Source organism: Hyperolius riggenbachi, chromosome 2 (assembly GCF_040937935.1).
Source record: "Hyperolius riggenbachi isolate aHypRig1 chromosome 2, aHypRig1.pri, whole genome shotgun sequence".
Classification (NCBI taxonomy): Eukaryota; Metazoa; Chordata; class Amphibia; order Anura; family Hyperoliidae; genus Hyperolius; species Hyperolius riggenbachi.
In genome coordinates, this window is record NC_090647.1 from 408,628,163 (window position 1) to 408,645,659 (window position 17,497).

Genomic DNA, 17,497 nt, shown 5'->3' on the forward strand with positions numbered 1-17,497 from the left:
CCTGATCCCCTTTGGCCAGAAGCAACGACCCCCGCAATGCTGGCCATCGCCGCAAGTGTCCGGCTACTGCGCATGCATGGCTCCAAGCAGTGCGCACTCTAATCGAGCTTCCACTGCCAGGGCAGTTTCTAGGCTAAATTTCACCCAGGGCGAGAGTGTAAAAATCCCCCCCCCCCCCCATGGAGCCAGGCATAGGTGCCCGCAGTATAGGTTAGCTACGTAGGTGCCTCCAGTATAGGGTAGTCTGTATAGTTGCCCCCTTTATAGGTTAGATAGGTAGTTGCCCCCAGTATAGGTTAGATAGGTAGGTGCCTGCATTATAGGTTAGATAGGTAGGTTCCCCCAGTATGGGTTAGATAGGTAGGTTCCCCCAGTATGGGTTAGATAGGTAGGTTCCCCCAGTATGGGTTAGATAGGTAGGTTCCTGCAGTTTAGGTTAGATAGGTAGGTTCCCGCAGTATAGGTTAGACAGGTAGGTTCCCGCAGTATAGGTTAGTTTGGTAGGTTTCCCGCAGTATAGGTTAGATAGGTAGGTTCACGCAGTATAGGTTAGTTAAGTAGGTTCCTGCAGTATAGGTTAGTTAGGTAGGTTGCCGCAGTATAGGTTAGTTAGGTAGGTGCCCGCAGTATAGGTTAGATAGGTAGGTTCCCCCAGTATAGGTTAGTTAGGTAGGTTCCCGCAGTATAGGTTAGTTAGGTAGGTTCCCGCAGTATGGGTTAGTTAGGTAGGTTCCTGCAGTTTAGGTCAGTTAGGTAGGTTCCCACAGTTTAGGTTAGTTAGATAGGTTCCCGCAGTTTAAGTCAGTTAGGTAGGTTCCCGCAGTTTAGGTTAGTTAGGTAGGTTCCCGCAGTTTAGGTCAGTTAGATAGGTTCCAGCAGTTTAGGTCAGTTAGGTAGGTTCCAGCAGTTTAGGTCAGTTAGGTAGGATCCCGCAGTTTAGGTTAGTTAGGTAGGTTCACGCAGTTTAGGTTAGTTAGGTAGGTTCCAGCAGTTTAGGTCAGTTAGGTAGGTTCCCGCAGTTTAGGTTAGTTAGGTAGGTTCACGCAGTTTAGGTTAGTTAGGTAGGTTCATGCAGTTTAGGTCAGCTAGGTAGGTGCCCGCAGTTTAGGTTAGTTAGGTAGGTTCACGCAGGTTAGGTTAGTTAGGTAGGTTCCCGCAGTATAGGTCAGTTAGGTAGGTTCCAGCAGTTTAGGTCAGTTAGGTAGGTGCCCACAGTTTAGGTTAGTTAGGTAGGTTCCTGCAGTTTAGGTTAGTTAGGTAGGTTCCCGCAGTTTAGGTCAGTTAGGTAGGTGCCCGCAGTTTAGGTCAGTTAGGTAGGTGCCCGCAGTTTAGGTTAGTTAGGTAGGTTCCTGCAGTTTAGGTCAGTTAGGTAGGTTCCCGCAGTTTAGGTCAGTTAGGTAGGTGCCCGCAGTTTAGGTCAGTTAGGTAGGTGCCAGCAGTTTAGGTCAGTTAGGTAGGTGCCCGCAGTTGTGTGGCAGGCTGGGGGAGCGGACATAATAGTTACAACTCACCTTCCGCCGAACCCGCGCTGCTTCAATGTCCTTCCTTTCCAGGCATCTGTCTCAGTAACAGCGCTTCCTGTGATGACACGCGATACGTCATCACAGGGGGCGCTGTTACCAGGCGACGGACACCGGGAGAGGAAAGACATTGAAGCTGCAGGGGAACGGCTGGAGAAGGTGAGTTGTAACTATTATGACTGTTGCCCCGCCGCCCCCCTCCTGCCGTAAAATAAAGCGCCCCGGGCGATGGCACGTGTCGCGCGCCCATAGAAACGAGGCTGCGCACTGCACATCTGCAGTACTCAAAAATCGCTACTGTGCATGCACATAGTGCTCCTGACAATTAGTAAAAGGTGTGTGTGTGTGTGTGCGTGCGTGCGTGTGTAGTGGTACATAGTGGGTTTTGGATAGTGACTGGTAGTGAGTGGTGGTTGGATGACAGATAGTTCAGGTAGTGGGCAGTGACAGGTAGTGAGTGAAAAGTAATGGCAGAGATGGGTAACATTAGATAGTAGATGGCATGAACTTATCTCTCTTTAGTTGTAGTGGATAGAAGAATTGTCAGGAATTCCACATACTTCCTTGCAAGTGTGCCAGGCTTACAGATGCATTAACAGAGCACTTCTGTCTGCCTTCTCTGATCACAGCCCCTCTTTCATCAAGCTACATGGGCAGGGCTGGGACCTATTTTCCCAGGCTGACAAGTGTTGCCAGGATGGGCTCCTCTCTCCCAAACAAAATTGGCAGTCCCACTGCTCACACTGCAAATTAGCTTTCACCAGGGAGTCAACCAGTCCACACCTGGATCCACCAAGGGTGCAAGGATACAAAATCGTAGAACAAAGATGACCGGGTCTCCACCTGGATTTATGCAACAATGGCTAATTTATTAAAGCAACTCAGCAAAAATGCACAACCTGTGCCCTTTTTTTCAGCTGACAGGAATTTATCAAGTGCCAGCCATGTTATCAAAATACATTATCCATGTTATCCAAAAACATGGCGGGACTGGCATGGTGGAGTTGTTTACAGTCGGCAAGAGAGCCATCAGAGCGCTGTATGACTGATATTGTGGTGAAACCCCTCCCACAAGAAGCTCTGAGGACCGTGGTACTCCTGGCAGTTTCCTGTCTGTGAACCTTGTTGCATTGTGGGAAATAGCTGTTTACAGCTGTTTCCAACTGCCAAAAAAGCATGCAGCAGCTACATCACCTGCCAACAGTAAAAATGTCACCACGTAATAAATGTCAGAATGTAAATCAGGGATTTAAAAGATTTTACAATGGGCAAACACTGACTAAATCATTTATACATAATTATTGTAAAAATGATGCACTTTTTTATTACATTATTTTCACTGGAGTTCCTCTTTAAAGCTTTGTGTAATAAAAGGCTGAAAAAGAGACTGGTTTTTAATGCTTATACACAGATTAATCAATTCATTTTCAGGCTAGGTTCACAGTGGTCAGTTGCATAACTCCTGCTTTATCACCTGTGTTTAAAAGTGTACATAAGGGCTCTTTTACATTATATGCAATTCCTATTTCCGATTTTGATGCAATTATGGTATACATGCGATTCCGATTTTTTTATATAATTAAAAAAAAAAGTCCTGCGTGTTGCGTCTTTTTCTCGTTCATCCAGCGAAAATCGTAAATCAGAATCACAAATGGTAAATGGTAATTGGAATTGCAAATTGCAGTGTAAAAGAAGCCTAACAAAGGATCTGCAGGGTCCTCACTCAGGGCCAGTACACACCAAACACCTCTAGCAGATCCGCTAGAGGTTTTTGAAGCAGATTTTCAGAGCGATTCTATGCATCTAAACATGAGATTTTCTAAGCATACCTAGCATTTTTTGGAGAGTTTTTGTGTAGCAGATTTCATATATTGTTACAGTAAAGCTATTACTGAACAGCTACTGTAACAAAAACGCCTGGAAAACCGCTCTGATCTAGCTTTTTTCAGAGCGGTTTTCCACTTTCCTATACTTAACATTGAGGCAGAAATGCCTCAGAAATCTAAAAAATGCCGCAGCCCCTGAGTTTGTGTTTGTGGAAAAAACGAACCGCTCTGGTGTGCACCAGCCCATTGAAATACATTACCCACGCGGTTTTCAAACCGCTAGCATTTTTAAAAACTCTCACGAATAGGCATGCTCGGAATTGCAATTTTCCGTTCCGCGGTAATTCCGCATCCCGACGATCCAAAATTCCTTTTCCGATTCATTCCGGCGGTATTCCACGGAATTCCGCCGAAATTTTTTTAAAATCTCTCCCTCTCCCTTTCCCTCTCTCTCTCCCCCTCTCTCTCTCCCTCTCTCCCCATCCATCCATCCATCCTCTAGGGAATTGCAGTTCGTCAAAACAGCTTACATACCATAGCTGGGATTTGAACCCAGATCTCAGTGTGTAGTAGGTATCTGTCTTACCCACTAGACCATCAACCACACTACATGCTAAAGCTGGCCTAGCATGTACCATTATCATCAATTCAATAGAGAGAGAGAGAGAGAGAGAGATTTTTTGTGTTATCTTGGAAAATTCCGCGGAAATAATAAGATTTCCGCGGAATTCCGTTTGAGAGGTTTAGCAATTCCGTTCCGACTACCGGAATTGGAAATGACCTAATTCCGGCCGGAATCACGGAATTTACAATTCCGCGGAATTTAGCTAGCATCCCTACTCACGAACCGCTTTGGTGTGCACCAGCCTTCAGGGGCAAACCCAGGATTTGCAAGGGGGGGGGGGGGGTCTCTCTCAGCCACGTACAATACAGTATAATAATATGGTAGGATATCATGCTGGGTACGCATAATGCAATTTCCCATCCAACTGACCGACAACGGGATTGATCAAGAGCAGTATGGAAACAGATAATAATGAGGACAGCTGACATTATTAATGAAGGGGAAAGTGAAGCAATGACACAGCAGGGCACAGGGCTGTGCTCATACCTGACTCTGTTAAGTTCCCCAGAGATGCACCGTGCTGCTGCTACATGCTGCTACATCCAAAGTCAACTCTAGCATCCTGCAGATATTCTGGTGTTTAATTTGTGCCTGTCTCCAAAAACTGCACCAGCCTTGGTCTGAGGGGGGGATTCCTGGCAGCTGTAATCCTCCCCTACGTGCCTATGGCACTATCAGATTATAATGCTCTTATTATATAGTATACAGCAAAAAATGATCTTTTGGGGTGTCCATCCCTTTATCAAGTTATGCAGTATGAAGAGAAATCTCTGCACACAGCATAACTTGAAAAAGGGCAAATGCCCGAAACTTTATTATTTGCTGTAAACTATGCAAGCATAAATAAGAGCATTATCATATGATAGTGCTGACCTCTACTCACTGCAACTGATTATGAGATCTGAAGTGCTGCCAGACTGGTCTTGGCACATCAGCCTTGCCACTGTGGAGTCCTTCCTCTCCTACATTGTGGAATCTGTTTGAACTGCAGCTTTCATTATACAGTATTATCTATATTTCACTGAGACAGATCCATATAGTAACAAGGCAGATATCCTGAGCTATTTGGTGACCATGACCCTGTATTGTATAAAGTTACAGACTTTGCACTGTATAAAGTTACGGGTCTTTAGAAAAGCCTTCATAAAATTTTAATATGGTCTACAATTTATATTAATTAGTAGAGTGTTACATCAAAACCAGATTGAGGCCTGGAACCCACTAAAAATCACTATCACTAATCGCAATTGCTAGCGTTTTGTATGAGCAGTTTGTAAGCGATTTCATGAGCGATTGCGGTAGCGTTTTTAAACAGTGTCTGCTTTTTTGCCAGCGATTGTGTAGCGATTAGCGTTTTAAATTCTGAATGGTCCTTTTTTTCTATTTTTTTGCTGGTCACTAAATATAATTATCAATTGATTTGTGAGAAAAACACTTTTGAGAAGATTCAATCACATTGATAAATGTCCCCCACCACCCCAAAAACTTTATTTTTGCTGAAAGCTGTTGCTGTCCTTTTTGCAGAATAAACTAGATAGGGATGGTGGCAGCATGTTATCTGGCCCTGTAAACAAGAGGGTGGGGACATCCATCTCACCCTTCCTTATGGCATGAGCTTTAGGGGCAGTTCACATGGACACTTACACATTGGTAAATGAAGGCTGCCGCGCTTGTCGTTTAAGCTCTGTCTATATAAGTGATGACTGTTTACCACTTTGACCCCGCATGGGTTCATAGAACTGCTGCATTTAGCTGGCTCTGGAAAAACAAGCTGATTCGCTTAGATAGAACCTGGCTTTTTTTCAGGGTCGTTAACTGCAGAGCTTCTGTGTCCCCATTGCAGGGGTTAAAGCGAGATGCAAAAATCCAACCACGGGAAGCACACTGGAAGTTGCCAAATGCTTTTCTGCTCACATGCATAAAAGCATTTGAACGAGATGCCTCTAGGGCTCAGGAATGGTGCCTTTGCTTTATTTCCCCCTTAGTTTAATGTGTTGGTGGCAGTGTGTCTTGGAACTGTGTGATCTTTCTCTACCCATCAGTAGATGGCTCTTTCTTACAAAGGAGGACCTGTAATGTTCTGCTTGACCTGAGGGTGGTACCTAGAGTATTGTTCTCTGAGCGCACTCACACTAGAATGTATTCTGCACTAATTGTCTCATTGATGTATTATAGAAGTATTTCCTCTTACGCCATCTAGTTGCCAGAACATTGCAGTAACGTTCTGGTGTCACTGAACTCCTGGTACTGTTGCACCCTGTATTACTAGTTCTCTGTCTCTGTGCCTTGCTCTATTTTGATACATGCGATTTGACCTGATCTTCGTACCTGACTTTCCTTTTGCAGTGACGGCTCCATACTGGTGCCAGCTGGGGTACTGCCTCAGAGAAAGACTGGCACAAGATGCAGCTGGTGGAGTGATGGCTGTCGGACCGGATTTTTTACAGTAGAAACATGCCCTCAGAAGACAAGGCTTGCAATAGTAAAGGAAGAAATGAGGCACTGTTCCTGCTAATCATTACCTTTGAATCACAGTTCTCACATATATGAGGATATGCAGTGGGGGTGATAGCTTGACAGACGTTTCACATAATCTACACATCCTCATGCATAATCTACGCCTCTTTAGAGCTCCTTAGACACACTTTACATACTTTAATGGATTATTCTGGGTATATTTTTCCCTGACGTGCCCCAATGGACCCCACCTACCATCCATCGTGTCCCCTTTGTGCCCCCCAAAGAAAAAGCTGGAGCCAACACTGGCCCTTCGCCTACTAATTACTTGTACCTTGTTCGGTTGTATAGAGTTATTTGGGTTGAAAAAAGACATACGTCCATCAAGTTCAACCAGAGAACAAAGTACAACACCAGCCTTCTCCCTCACATATCCCTGTTGATCCAGAGGAAGGCAAACAATCCTTACAAGGCATGGTCCAATTAGCCCCAAAATTGAAAAAATGTCTTCCTGACTCCAAATGGCAATCAGATAAAATCCCTGGATCAACATCATTGGGCATTACCTAGTAATTGTAGCCATGAACGTCTTTCAATGCAAGGAAAGCATCTAAGCCCCCTTTAAATGCAGGTATAGAATTTGCCATAACTACTTCCTGTGGCAATGCATTCCACATCTTAATCACTCTTACTGTGAAGAACCCTTTCCTAAATAAATGGCTAAAATATTTTTCCTCCATGCGCAGATCATGTCCTCTAGTCCTTTTAGAAGGCCTAGGGACAAGAAGCTCATCCGCCAAGCTTTTATATTTCCCCCTGATGTATTTATACATGTTAATTAGATCCCTTCTAAGGCGTCTTTTCTCTAGACTAAATAAATCCAGTTTATCTAACCTTTCTTGGTAAGTGAGACCTTCCATCCCACATATCAATTTTGTTGCTCATCTCTGCACCTGCTCTAAAACTGCAATATCTTTCCTGTAATGTGGTGCCCAGAACTGAATTCCATATTCCAGATGTGGCCTTACTAGAGAGTTAAACAGGGGCAATATTATGCTAGCATCTCAAGTTTTTATTTCCCGTTTAATGCATCCCAAAATTTTGTTAGCTTTAGCTGCAGCGGCTTGGCGTTGAGTACGATTATTTAACTTGTTGTCGATGAGTACTCCTAAGTCCTTCTCCAAGTTTCATGTCCCCAACTGTATCCCATTTATTTTGTATGGTGCTAGACCATTGGTACGACCAAAATGCATGACTTTACATTTTTCAACATTGAATTTCATCTGCCATTTATGTGCCCATATAGCCATCCTATCCAGATCCAGTTGCAATATGTCCCTATCGTCCTGAGAGTTGATGATTCTGTACAATTTTGTATCATCTGCAAAAATAGCTACATTGCTTACTACTGCATCTACCAGGTCATTAACACTTAACGACCGCCTAACGCCGGCAGGCATCTGCAGGTCGAAGTGGTGTTACCATGGAAACGTTCCATGTCAGTTCACGGAGGGTGTCTCCGTGAACAGCCTGCGAGCCTCCGATCGCGGCTCGTAGGCTAAATATAAACACGTGGGGAAGAAATCCCAGCTGTTTACATCATACGGCGCTGCTGCGCAGCGACGTAAAGGAGATTGGCGATCCCCGGCCTCTGATTGGCTGGGGATTGCCGGCATCTGATAGGCTGAAGCCTATCCTAGGCGGCGCAGGACGGATCGCCGTCCTGTGCCGCCCACAGCGTAAGGGAGGGAAGGAGAGGGAGGGCGGAAATCACTGCGGAGGGGAGCTTTGAGGAGGCTCCCCCTGCAAAACACAGATAGCCGGCGGCAATTAGACCCCCCCAGCAGGACATCCCCCTAGTGGGGAAAAAGGGGGGGAAGTCTGGTTGCCCTGCAGCAAACCTGATCTGTTCTGTGGGCTGGAGAGCCAACGCAGCACAGATCAGGGAAAAAGAGCCTGGTCCTTAAGTGGTTAATAAATAAATTGAAGAGCACTGGACCCAGTACAGACCCCTGTGGGACCCCACTGCTAACAGTCACCCATTTTGAGTATGATCCATTGACCATAACCATTTGTTTTCTGTCCATTAGCCAGTTCCCTATCCATGCACACATACTCTTCCCCAGTCCTTGCATCCTCAACTTTTGCACCAGACTTTTGTGTGGAACAGTGTCGAAGGCCTTTGCAAAGTCCAAGTATATCACATCTACAGCATTCCCAATATCCACATTAGTGTTCACTACCTCATAAAAGCTAAGCATGTTAGTCAAACAGGACCTGTCTTTAGTAAACCCATGTTGATGCTGAGAAATAAGATTATTTTCTACTATGAAGTCATGTATAGTATCTGTTAGTAACCCCTCAAATAGTTTGCATACAACTGATGTTAATTACAGGTCTATAATTTCCTGGATCTGATTTTTTGCCCTTCTTAACCTCTTGAGGACCATGGTGTTAAACCCCCCTAGTGACCAAGCTATTTCCTGCTTAATTGGCCACTGCAGCTTTAAGGCCAAGCTGTAGGGCCGTACAACTCTGCACATAAGTGATCCCGCCCCCCTTTTCTCCCCACCAACAGAGCTCTCTGTTGGTGAGGTCTGATCGCCTGACCCAGTATTTCAGAAAACACCACCTTTTTAAAAAAAAAAAAAATATTTATTTATTTATTTATTTTATATTTCTTGCTATTTAAAAAAAAAATTCCAAATCCCCTCCCTCCCCCCAGCCGGCCAATCACGGCGATCGGCTGTCATAGGCTTCTGCCTATGAGAGCCGATCGCTCTCTTGTCCCCCAGGAGGACAGCCGTGTCACACGGCTGTCCCCAGTACAGCGCTGCTGTACATGTAAATACACGGCGCCGCTCGGAGACTGAAGGCGGAGCTCTGCTCCGCCCACCAGGCAGGAGATGCGTGCGCAACCTGTGCGCGATCTCCTGCAAACTGCTGCCCCAGGACTTTACGCCAATCGGCGTTAGCTGGTCCTGGGGCTGCCGCCGCGGCCACGCCCACCGGCGTGACACGGTCGGCAAGCAGTTAAAGAATGGGAAAACGTGGGCTGTACGCCAATCCACTGGGACTCTGCCAGTTGAAAGAGAGTCACAAAAGATAAGATAAAGGGGTTTATCTATAACTGAACTTAATTCCCTTAGGACCCGAGGATGCAAGCCATCCGGGCCAGGTGCCTTGTCTATTTTTAATTTATTTAGTCTGGCCTTCACTTCTGCGTTAAGTATTTAATATTACAGTTGGAAGATTGAGACTCTTCTGCATCTGTAATTTGCAACAGTGATGTTTTTTTTTTACTTGTAAAGACAGAAGCAAAGAAAGCATTTAATAACTCTGCCTTACCTTGGTCATCCACCATTGAGTTCCCACCCTCATCCTTTAGGAGTCCAATACAGTCAACCTTTCTTTATTTAGAGTTGATGTACTTGTAAAACTTCTTTGGGTTAGATTTGATATCCCTAGCGATTTGATTTTCAGCTTCAGTCTTTGCCAGCCTAATTTCTTATTTACAACGTTTATTGCACTCCTTATAATTGCTTAATGCAGCCTCGGTCACCTCCTGTTTTAGCACCTAATAGGCATTCTTTTTCCCCTTCATTTTATCTCTAACCTTTCTATTCATCCATAGAGGCTTTTTTTTATTCCTAGACATTTTGTTTCCATATGGGCTATACATACTACAATATTGATTGAGAATAAGTTTAAAAGCTTGCCATTTCCCTTCAGTGTCCTCCCCTTGTAGAACATTATCCCAGTTCACCAAACTTAGTGCCTGCCTGAGTTGACTGAACTTTGCGTTTCTAAAATTCATAGTTTTAGTGGTCCCGCTGCCCCACGGCCTATCATTCATCAGATCAAACGTTATCATGTTGTGATCACTATTTCCCAAATGTTCTTGAACCTGCACATTTGATACATTATCTGGTCTATTAGAAATGATCTAGTCCAGTAACGCATTCCCCCTAGTTGGTTCCGTTACCATTTGAGTCAAGTAATTGTCCTGTAGTGATGCCAGAAATCTGCTGCTTTTACCAGAATGGGTAGCCTCAATACTCCAGTCAATGCAGGGGCGGACTGGCCTGGGGGGGATGGGGGGCATTCTCCCCCCGGGCCGCCTCCTGCCTCTGTATTTTGGGCCGCTGCATGCTCGGCAAAAGAGGAAGGGGGCCGACTTCTTTCCTTCCTCCTGTGTCCCCCTAAGCACAGTGTGGCTGGCTGCGCTGGTCGGTCTCACCAGTACCCTGTGACAGAGGATCAGCCTGAGAAGCTACTTTGACAAATACTGTATGTATGCAGCCAGGCAATGCACACCTGGGAACAGAGACGGCTGTGCACACAGCAATGCTCTGCTTCCCGCACGGAGGTTGGGCTCCGCCCTCTGTGCGTTGACCGTGGCAATTTCAAAGTCAAGAGACAGCCTGCGCTGCACCAGCATGACTGAGTGTGGACTCTCATCCAGCCAGCGTGAGCAGAGAAAGAACTGCTGCACAGCCTGGGAGCTTTCCCTGGGACACAGAGAAGGGTGAGGAAGGACGTGCACACTGCTTTCACTATGATATGACTGTGAGATACGGAGATTAGCCTGATTGCTTTGTGCTCTCTTATCTCTTGTTCTTCCAGCGTGTCCATTTCTTCCCAGGCCCCCTCCTCCCCCACTTTCTCCTCTCCCAAATGCAATGGCTTCTTTCATCCCTGCTAAATGGGACAGAGCTAGCCAGTCCTGGTGGGATCTCTCTGCTGTTTCTCCTCTCCCCATGTTTTGTGCTTCTACCTTAATCCCCCTCTCCCCCTCATGTCTCCCCTTCTTTTTTATGTTCTCAGTTTCTCCTTCTCACATCCCTCTTCTCCTTTTTATGCATCTGTCTCTTCCACAAAGTTCCTACTATTTGGTCATTCTCTCTCTGACTTCTGGCATCTTCTGCAGCATGCTGCAGAGATTAGTACACAGTCATGTCACTGATTGTCATCAGATGAGCTCACAATCAAATCCTACCATAGCCATACTCTAATGTCCTATAATATTATTATTACTAGTCTGCCTAAGCCCGTCTAAAAACAGGCTCTAGGTAGTCAAATTACCGCCGCCAGTCAGTGCCGGCGCATGCGTGCGCACCCGCCCGCCCTGCTCCCTGGGCCAACCTAACGTCCCAACAGTACTAAAAGCCACTAACGGACAGACAGGGAAAGTGGATGACGTAGGGACAGTTATCTTTTATTGTATAGTATTATTATTATGTATTTATATAGCACTGGCATCTTCTACAGCACTTTACGGAGTACATAGTCATATCACTGACTGTCCTCAGAGGGGCTCACAGTGTAATCCTGCCATAGTCTAATGTCCTACCATATTATTATGTATTTATATAGCACTGACTTCTTCTACAGCACGTTACAGAGTACATAGTCATGTCACTGACTGTCCTCAGAGGAGCTCACAGTCTAATCCTGCCATAGTCATAGTCGAATGTCTAATGTCCTACCTTATTAGTATTATGTATTAATATAGCACTGACATCTTTTGCAGCACATTACAGAGCACAGTCATGTCACTGACTGTCCTCAGAGTAACTCACACTCTAATACTACCATAGTCTAATGTCCTACCATATTATTATTATGTATTTATATAGCACTGGCATCTTCTACAGTACTTTTACAGAGTCATGTCATAGTCATGTCACTGACTGTCCTCAGAGCAGCTCACAATCCAAACCTACCATAGTCTAATGGCCTACCATATTATTATGTATTTATATAGCACTGACATCTTCTGCAGCACTTTACAGAGTACATCGTCGTGTCACTGACTGTCCTCAGAGGAGGTCATAATCTAATCCTACCATAGTCAGTCTAATGTCTAATGTCCTCTCATATTATTATTATGTTTTTTTATAGCACTGACATCTCCTGCAGCACATTACAGAGTACATAGTCATGTCACTGACTGTCCTCAGAGGAGCTCACAATCTAATGCTACCATAGTTAGTTTGTTTTCACTATAGGCTTGTTTTAAAGGGAACCAGAGAGGATCAAGAAAAGGTTTTATACATACCTGGGGCTTCCTCCAGCCCCATACGCACGGATCGCTCCCATGCCGCCCTCCTCTGCTGCCTGGATCCGCTGGTACCGGGTCCCGTCATTGCCGCGAGTCCGCCAGTCGGCCGGCAGACGCGGCCGATTCTCCGCATCACAAGGAGCTCCCTCCATAGACGTACGCATGAGGCTGCCTACTGCGCAGCCGCATGCGTACGGGTATGGAGGGAGCCCCTGTGATGCGGACAATTGGCCGCGTCCGCCGGAAGTGACGGGCCCGGTACCGGCGGTTCCAGGAAGCGGAGGATGGCGGCGTGGGAGCGATCCAGGCTTATGGGGCTGGAAGAAGCCCCAGGTATGTATGAAATCTTTTTCTATTTTAAGAAACCATTCCTCTCAACACTCTGTGCTTATCTCCAAAATGGGTTATGAATCGCCAAACTATTGTACCAACTCACTATGTCAGCCCTTCAATATCATGAATATACTCACTTCAGTCCACATCTATCCTAATAGGCGGTCACATATTTGCATTCCCATAATGTTTGTGAAAATGTACTTTGCAATGAAGAGTCAGGAATTACTTGATAATCTGATCCTGCAGTGTGAAGGATATGATACTTAAAATTGTTCTTTTGGGACATGATGCTGGAACTTGTTTTGTGGGCAATAGAGTTGGGCCGAACGGTTCGCCTGCGAATGGTTCCACGCGAACTTCGGTGGTTCGCGTTCGCGTCCCGCAGGCGAACCTTTGCGGAAGTTCGGTTCGCCCCATAATGCACATGGAGGGTCAACTTTGACCCTCTACATCACAGTCAGCAGGCCCAGTGTAGCCAATTAGGCTACACTAGCCCCTGGAGCCCCACCCCCCCTTATATAAGGCAGGCAGCGGCGGCCATTACGGTCACTCGTGTGCTGCCTGCGTTAGTGAGAGTAGGGCGAGCTGCTGCAGACTGTCTCTCAGGGAAAGATTAGTTAGGCTTAACTTGTTCCTGTCTGGCTGCATACCTGTTCTGTGAACCCACCACTGCATACCTGTGCTGTGAACCCACCACTGCATACCTGTGCTGTGAACCCACCACTGCATACCTGTGCTGTGAACCCACCACTGCATACCTGTGCTGTAAACCCACCACTGCATACCTGTTCAGTGAACCCACCACTGCATACCTGTGCTGTGAACCCACCACTGCATACCTGTTCAGTGAACCTGCCACTGCATACCTGTTCTGTTCAGTGGACCCGCCACTGTATACCTGTTCATTGAACCCACCACTGCATACCTGTGCTGTGAACCCACCACTGCATACCTGTTCTGTGAACCCACCACTGCATACCTGTGCTGTGAACCCACCACTGCATACCTGTTCAGTGAACCTGCCACTGCATACCTGTTCTGTTCAGTGGACCCGCCACTGTATACCTGTTCATTGAACCCACCACTGCATACCTGTGCTGTGAACCCACCACTGCATACCTGTTCTGTGAACCCACCACTGCATACCTGTTCAGTGAACCCGCCACTGCATACCTGTTCTGTTCAGTGGACCCGCCACTGTATACCTGTTCAGTGAACCCGCCACTGCATACCTGTTCTGTTCAGTGGACCCGCCACTGTATACCTGTTCAGTGAACCCGCCACTGCATACCTGTTCTGTTCAGTGGACCCGCCACTGTATACCTGTTCAGTGAACCCGCCACTGCATACCTGTTGTGTTCAGTGAACCTGCCACTGCATACCTGTTCTGTGAACCCGCCACTGTATACCTGTTCTGTTTAGTGAACCCGCCACTGCATACCTGTTCTGTTCAGTGGACCCGCCACTGTATACCTGTTCAGTGAACCCGCCACTGCATACCTGTTGTGTTCAGTGAACCTGCCACTGCATACCTGTTCTGTGAACCCGCCACTGTATACCTGTTCTGTTCAGTGAACCCGCCACTGTATACCTGTTCTGTTTAGTGAACCGGCCACTGCATACCTGTTCTGTTCAGTGGACCCGCCACTGTATACCTGTTCAGTGAACCCGCCACTGCATACCTGTTGTGTTCAGTGAACCTGCCACTGCATACCTGTTCTGTGAACCCGCCACTGTATACCTGTTCTGTTTAGTGAACCCGCCACTGCATACCTGTTCTGTTCAGTGGACCCGCTACTGTATACCTGTTCAGTGAACCCGCCACTGCATACCTGTTGTGTTCAGTGAACCTGCCACTGCATACCTGTTCTGTGAACCCGCCACTGTATACCTGTTCTGTTTAGTGAACCCGCCACTGTATACCTGTTCTGTTTAGTGAACCCGCCACTGCATACCTGTTCTGTTCAGTGGACCCGCCACTGTATACCTGTTCAGTGAACCCACCACTGCATACCTGTTCTGTTCAGTGGACCCGCCACTGTATACCTGTTCAGTGAACCCGCCACTGCATACCTGTTGTGTTCAGTGAACCTGCCACTGCATACCTGTTCTGTGAACCCGCCACTGTATACCTGTTCTGTTTAGTGAACCCGCCACTGCATACCTGTTCTGTTCAGTGGACCCGCCACTGTATACCTGTTCAGTGAACCCGCCACTGCATACCTGTTGTGTTCAGTGAACCTGCCACTGCATACCTGTTCTGTGAACCCGCCACTGTATACCTGTTCTGTTTAGTGTAACCCGCCACTGTATACCTGTTCTGTTTAGTGAACCCGCCACTGCATACCTGTTTTGTTCAGTGGACCCGCCACTGTATACCTGTTCAGTGAACCCGCCACTGCATACCTGTTCTGTTCAGTGGACTCGCCACTGTATACCTGTTCAGTGAACCCGCCACTGCATACCTGTTGTGTTCAGTGAACCTGCCACTGCATACCTGTTCTGTGAACCCGCCACTGTATACCTGTTCTGTTTAGTGAACCCGCCACTGCATACCTGTTCTGTTCAGTGGACCCGCCACTGTATACCTGTTCAGTGAACCCGCCACTGCATACCTGTTGTGTTCAGTGAACCTGCCACTGCATACCTGTTGTGTTCAGTGAACCTGCCACTGCATACCTGTTCTGTGAACCCGCCACTGTATACCTGTTCTGTTCAGTGAACCCACCGCATCAGTGCGCATACCTGCGCAGTTAAGTGAACCCACCTACCTACGTGAGTGCACGCAGTGTGATATACCACTCCGTGCATACCCGATATGGACAAAACAGGTAGAGGAAGAGGTAGTGCCAGAGCCAGAGGAAGGCCACCCGGCAGGTCTGCGCAAGGTCGTGTAAATGTAATTTCGTGTGGACCTGGCCCACAGTACAGTGCTTGGAAGAAGGCACGTCCCATCACCTCCCAAGATTGTCAGGACGTGGTTGAGTATTTAGCGACACAGAACACCTCATCTTGCTCAGCCACCAGCGCTACTACTAGCACCACTTCCGCTGCATTTGACACTTCGCAAGAATTATTTAGTGGTGAAATCACTGATGCACAGCCATTGTTGTTACAGCCAGATGAATTTTCACCAGCTCATATGTCTGAGTTACGCGGCAACACTATGGATGTAACGTGTCAGGAGGATGAAGGACCTACTGATGGTGCAAGTTTGGATTTGTCTGAGGCAAGCGAAGCTGGGCAGGATGACTACGATGATGACGGTAATAGGGATCCTCTGTATGTTCCCAATAGAGGAGATGAAGAGGGGGACAGTTCAGAGGGGGAGTCAGAGAGTAGTAGGAGGAGAGAAGTTGCTGAAAGAAGCTGGGGCAGCTCTTCGTCAGAAACAGCTGGTGGCAGAGTCCGGCACCATGTATCGCCACCTATGTACAGCCAGCCAACTTGCCCTTCAGCATCAGCTGCTGAGGTCCCCATAGTGCCCACATCCCAGGGTGGCTCAGCGGTGTGGAAATTTTTTAATGTATGTGCCTCAGATCGGACCAAAGCCATCTGTTCGCTCTGCCAACAAAAATTGAGCCGTGGAAAGGCCAACACTCACGTAGGGACAAGTGCCTTACGAAGGCACCTGGAGAAAAGGCACAAACAGCAATGGGATGGCCACCTGAGCAAAAGCAGCAGCAGCACACAAAAGCAAAGCCACCCTCCTTCTCCTCTTCCTCCTCCATCAGGTGCATTATCTGCTTCTGCCGCTTTCTCCCTTCCACCTTCACAGGCACCCTCCTCTACTCCGCCTCTGCCCTTGAGCGGTTCCTGCTCCTCTGCCCACAGCAGCAGTCAGGTGTCCGTGAAGGAAATGTTTGAGCGGAAGAAGCCAATTTCGGCCAGTCACCCCCTTGCCCGGCGTCTGACAGCTGGCGTGGCGGAACTGTTAGCTCGGCAGCTGTTACCATACCGGCTGGTGGACTCTGAGGCCTTCCATAAATTTGTGGCCATCGGAACACCGCAGTGGAAGATGCCAGGCCGCACTTATTTTTCGAGAAAGGCCATACCCCAACTGCACCGTGAAGTTGAGAGGCAAGTGGTGTCATCTCTTGCGAAGAGCGTTGGGTCAAGGGTACACCTGACCACGGATGCCTGGTCTGCCAAGCACGGGCAGGGCCGCTACATTACCTACACAGCCCATTGGGTGAACCTGGTGGTGAACGATGGCAAGCAGGGCGCAGCGGACCAAATTGTGACACCTCCACGGCTTGCAGGCAGGCCTCCTGCCACCTCCTCTCCTCCTGCTACATGCTCTTCGCTGTCCTCCTCCTCCTTGGCTGAGTGGCAGTTCTCCTCTCCAGCTACACAGCCCCAGCTCCGCAGGGCCTATGCTGCATGCCAGGTAAGACGGTGTCACGCCATCTTAGACATGTCTTGTCTCAAAGCGGAGAGTCACACTGGAGCAGCTCTCCTGGCTGCTCTTAAGAAACAGGTGGATGAGTGGCTGACCCCGCACCACCTGGAGATAGGCAACGTGGTGTGCGACAACGGCAGTAATCTGCTTGCCGCTTTGCATATGGGGAAGCTGACACACATACCCTGCATGGCACATGTCATGAATCTAGTGGTTCAAAGATTTGTGGCAAAGTACCCTGGCTTAGCGAATGTCCTGAAGCAGGCC

The 17,497-nt window shown here is 47.4% G+C and overlaps 1 protein-coding gene across 1 annotated transcript in view; it reads left to right on the top strand.

Moving 5' to 3' along the window:
* EFHC2 (EF-hand domain containing 2) overlaps positions 1-17,497 on the top strand; it is a 234,940-nt gene that overhangs the window by 619 nt on the left and 216,824 nt on the right. The window lies entirely within an intron of this gene.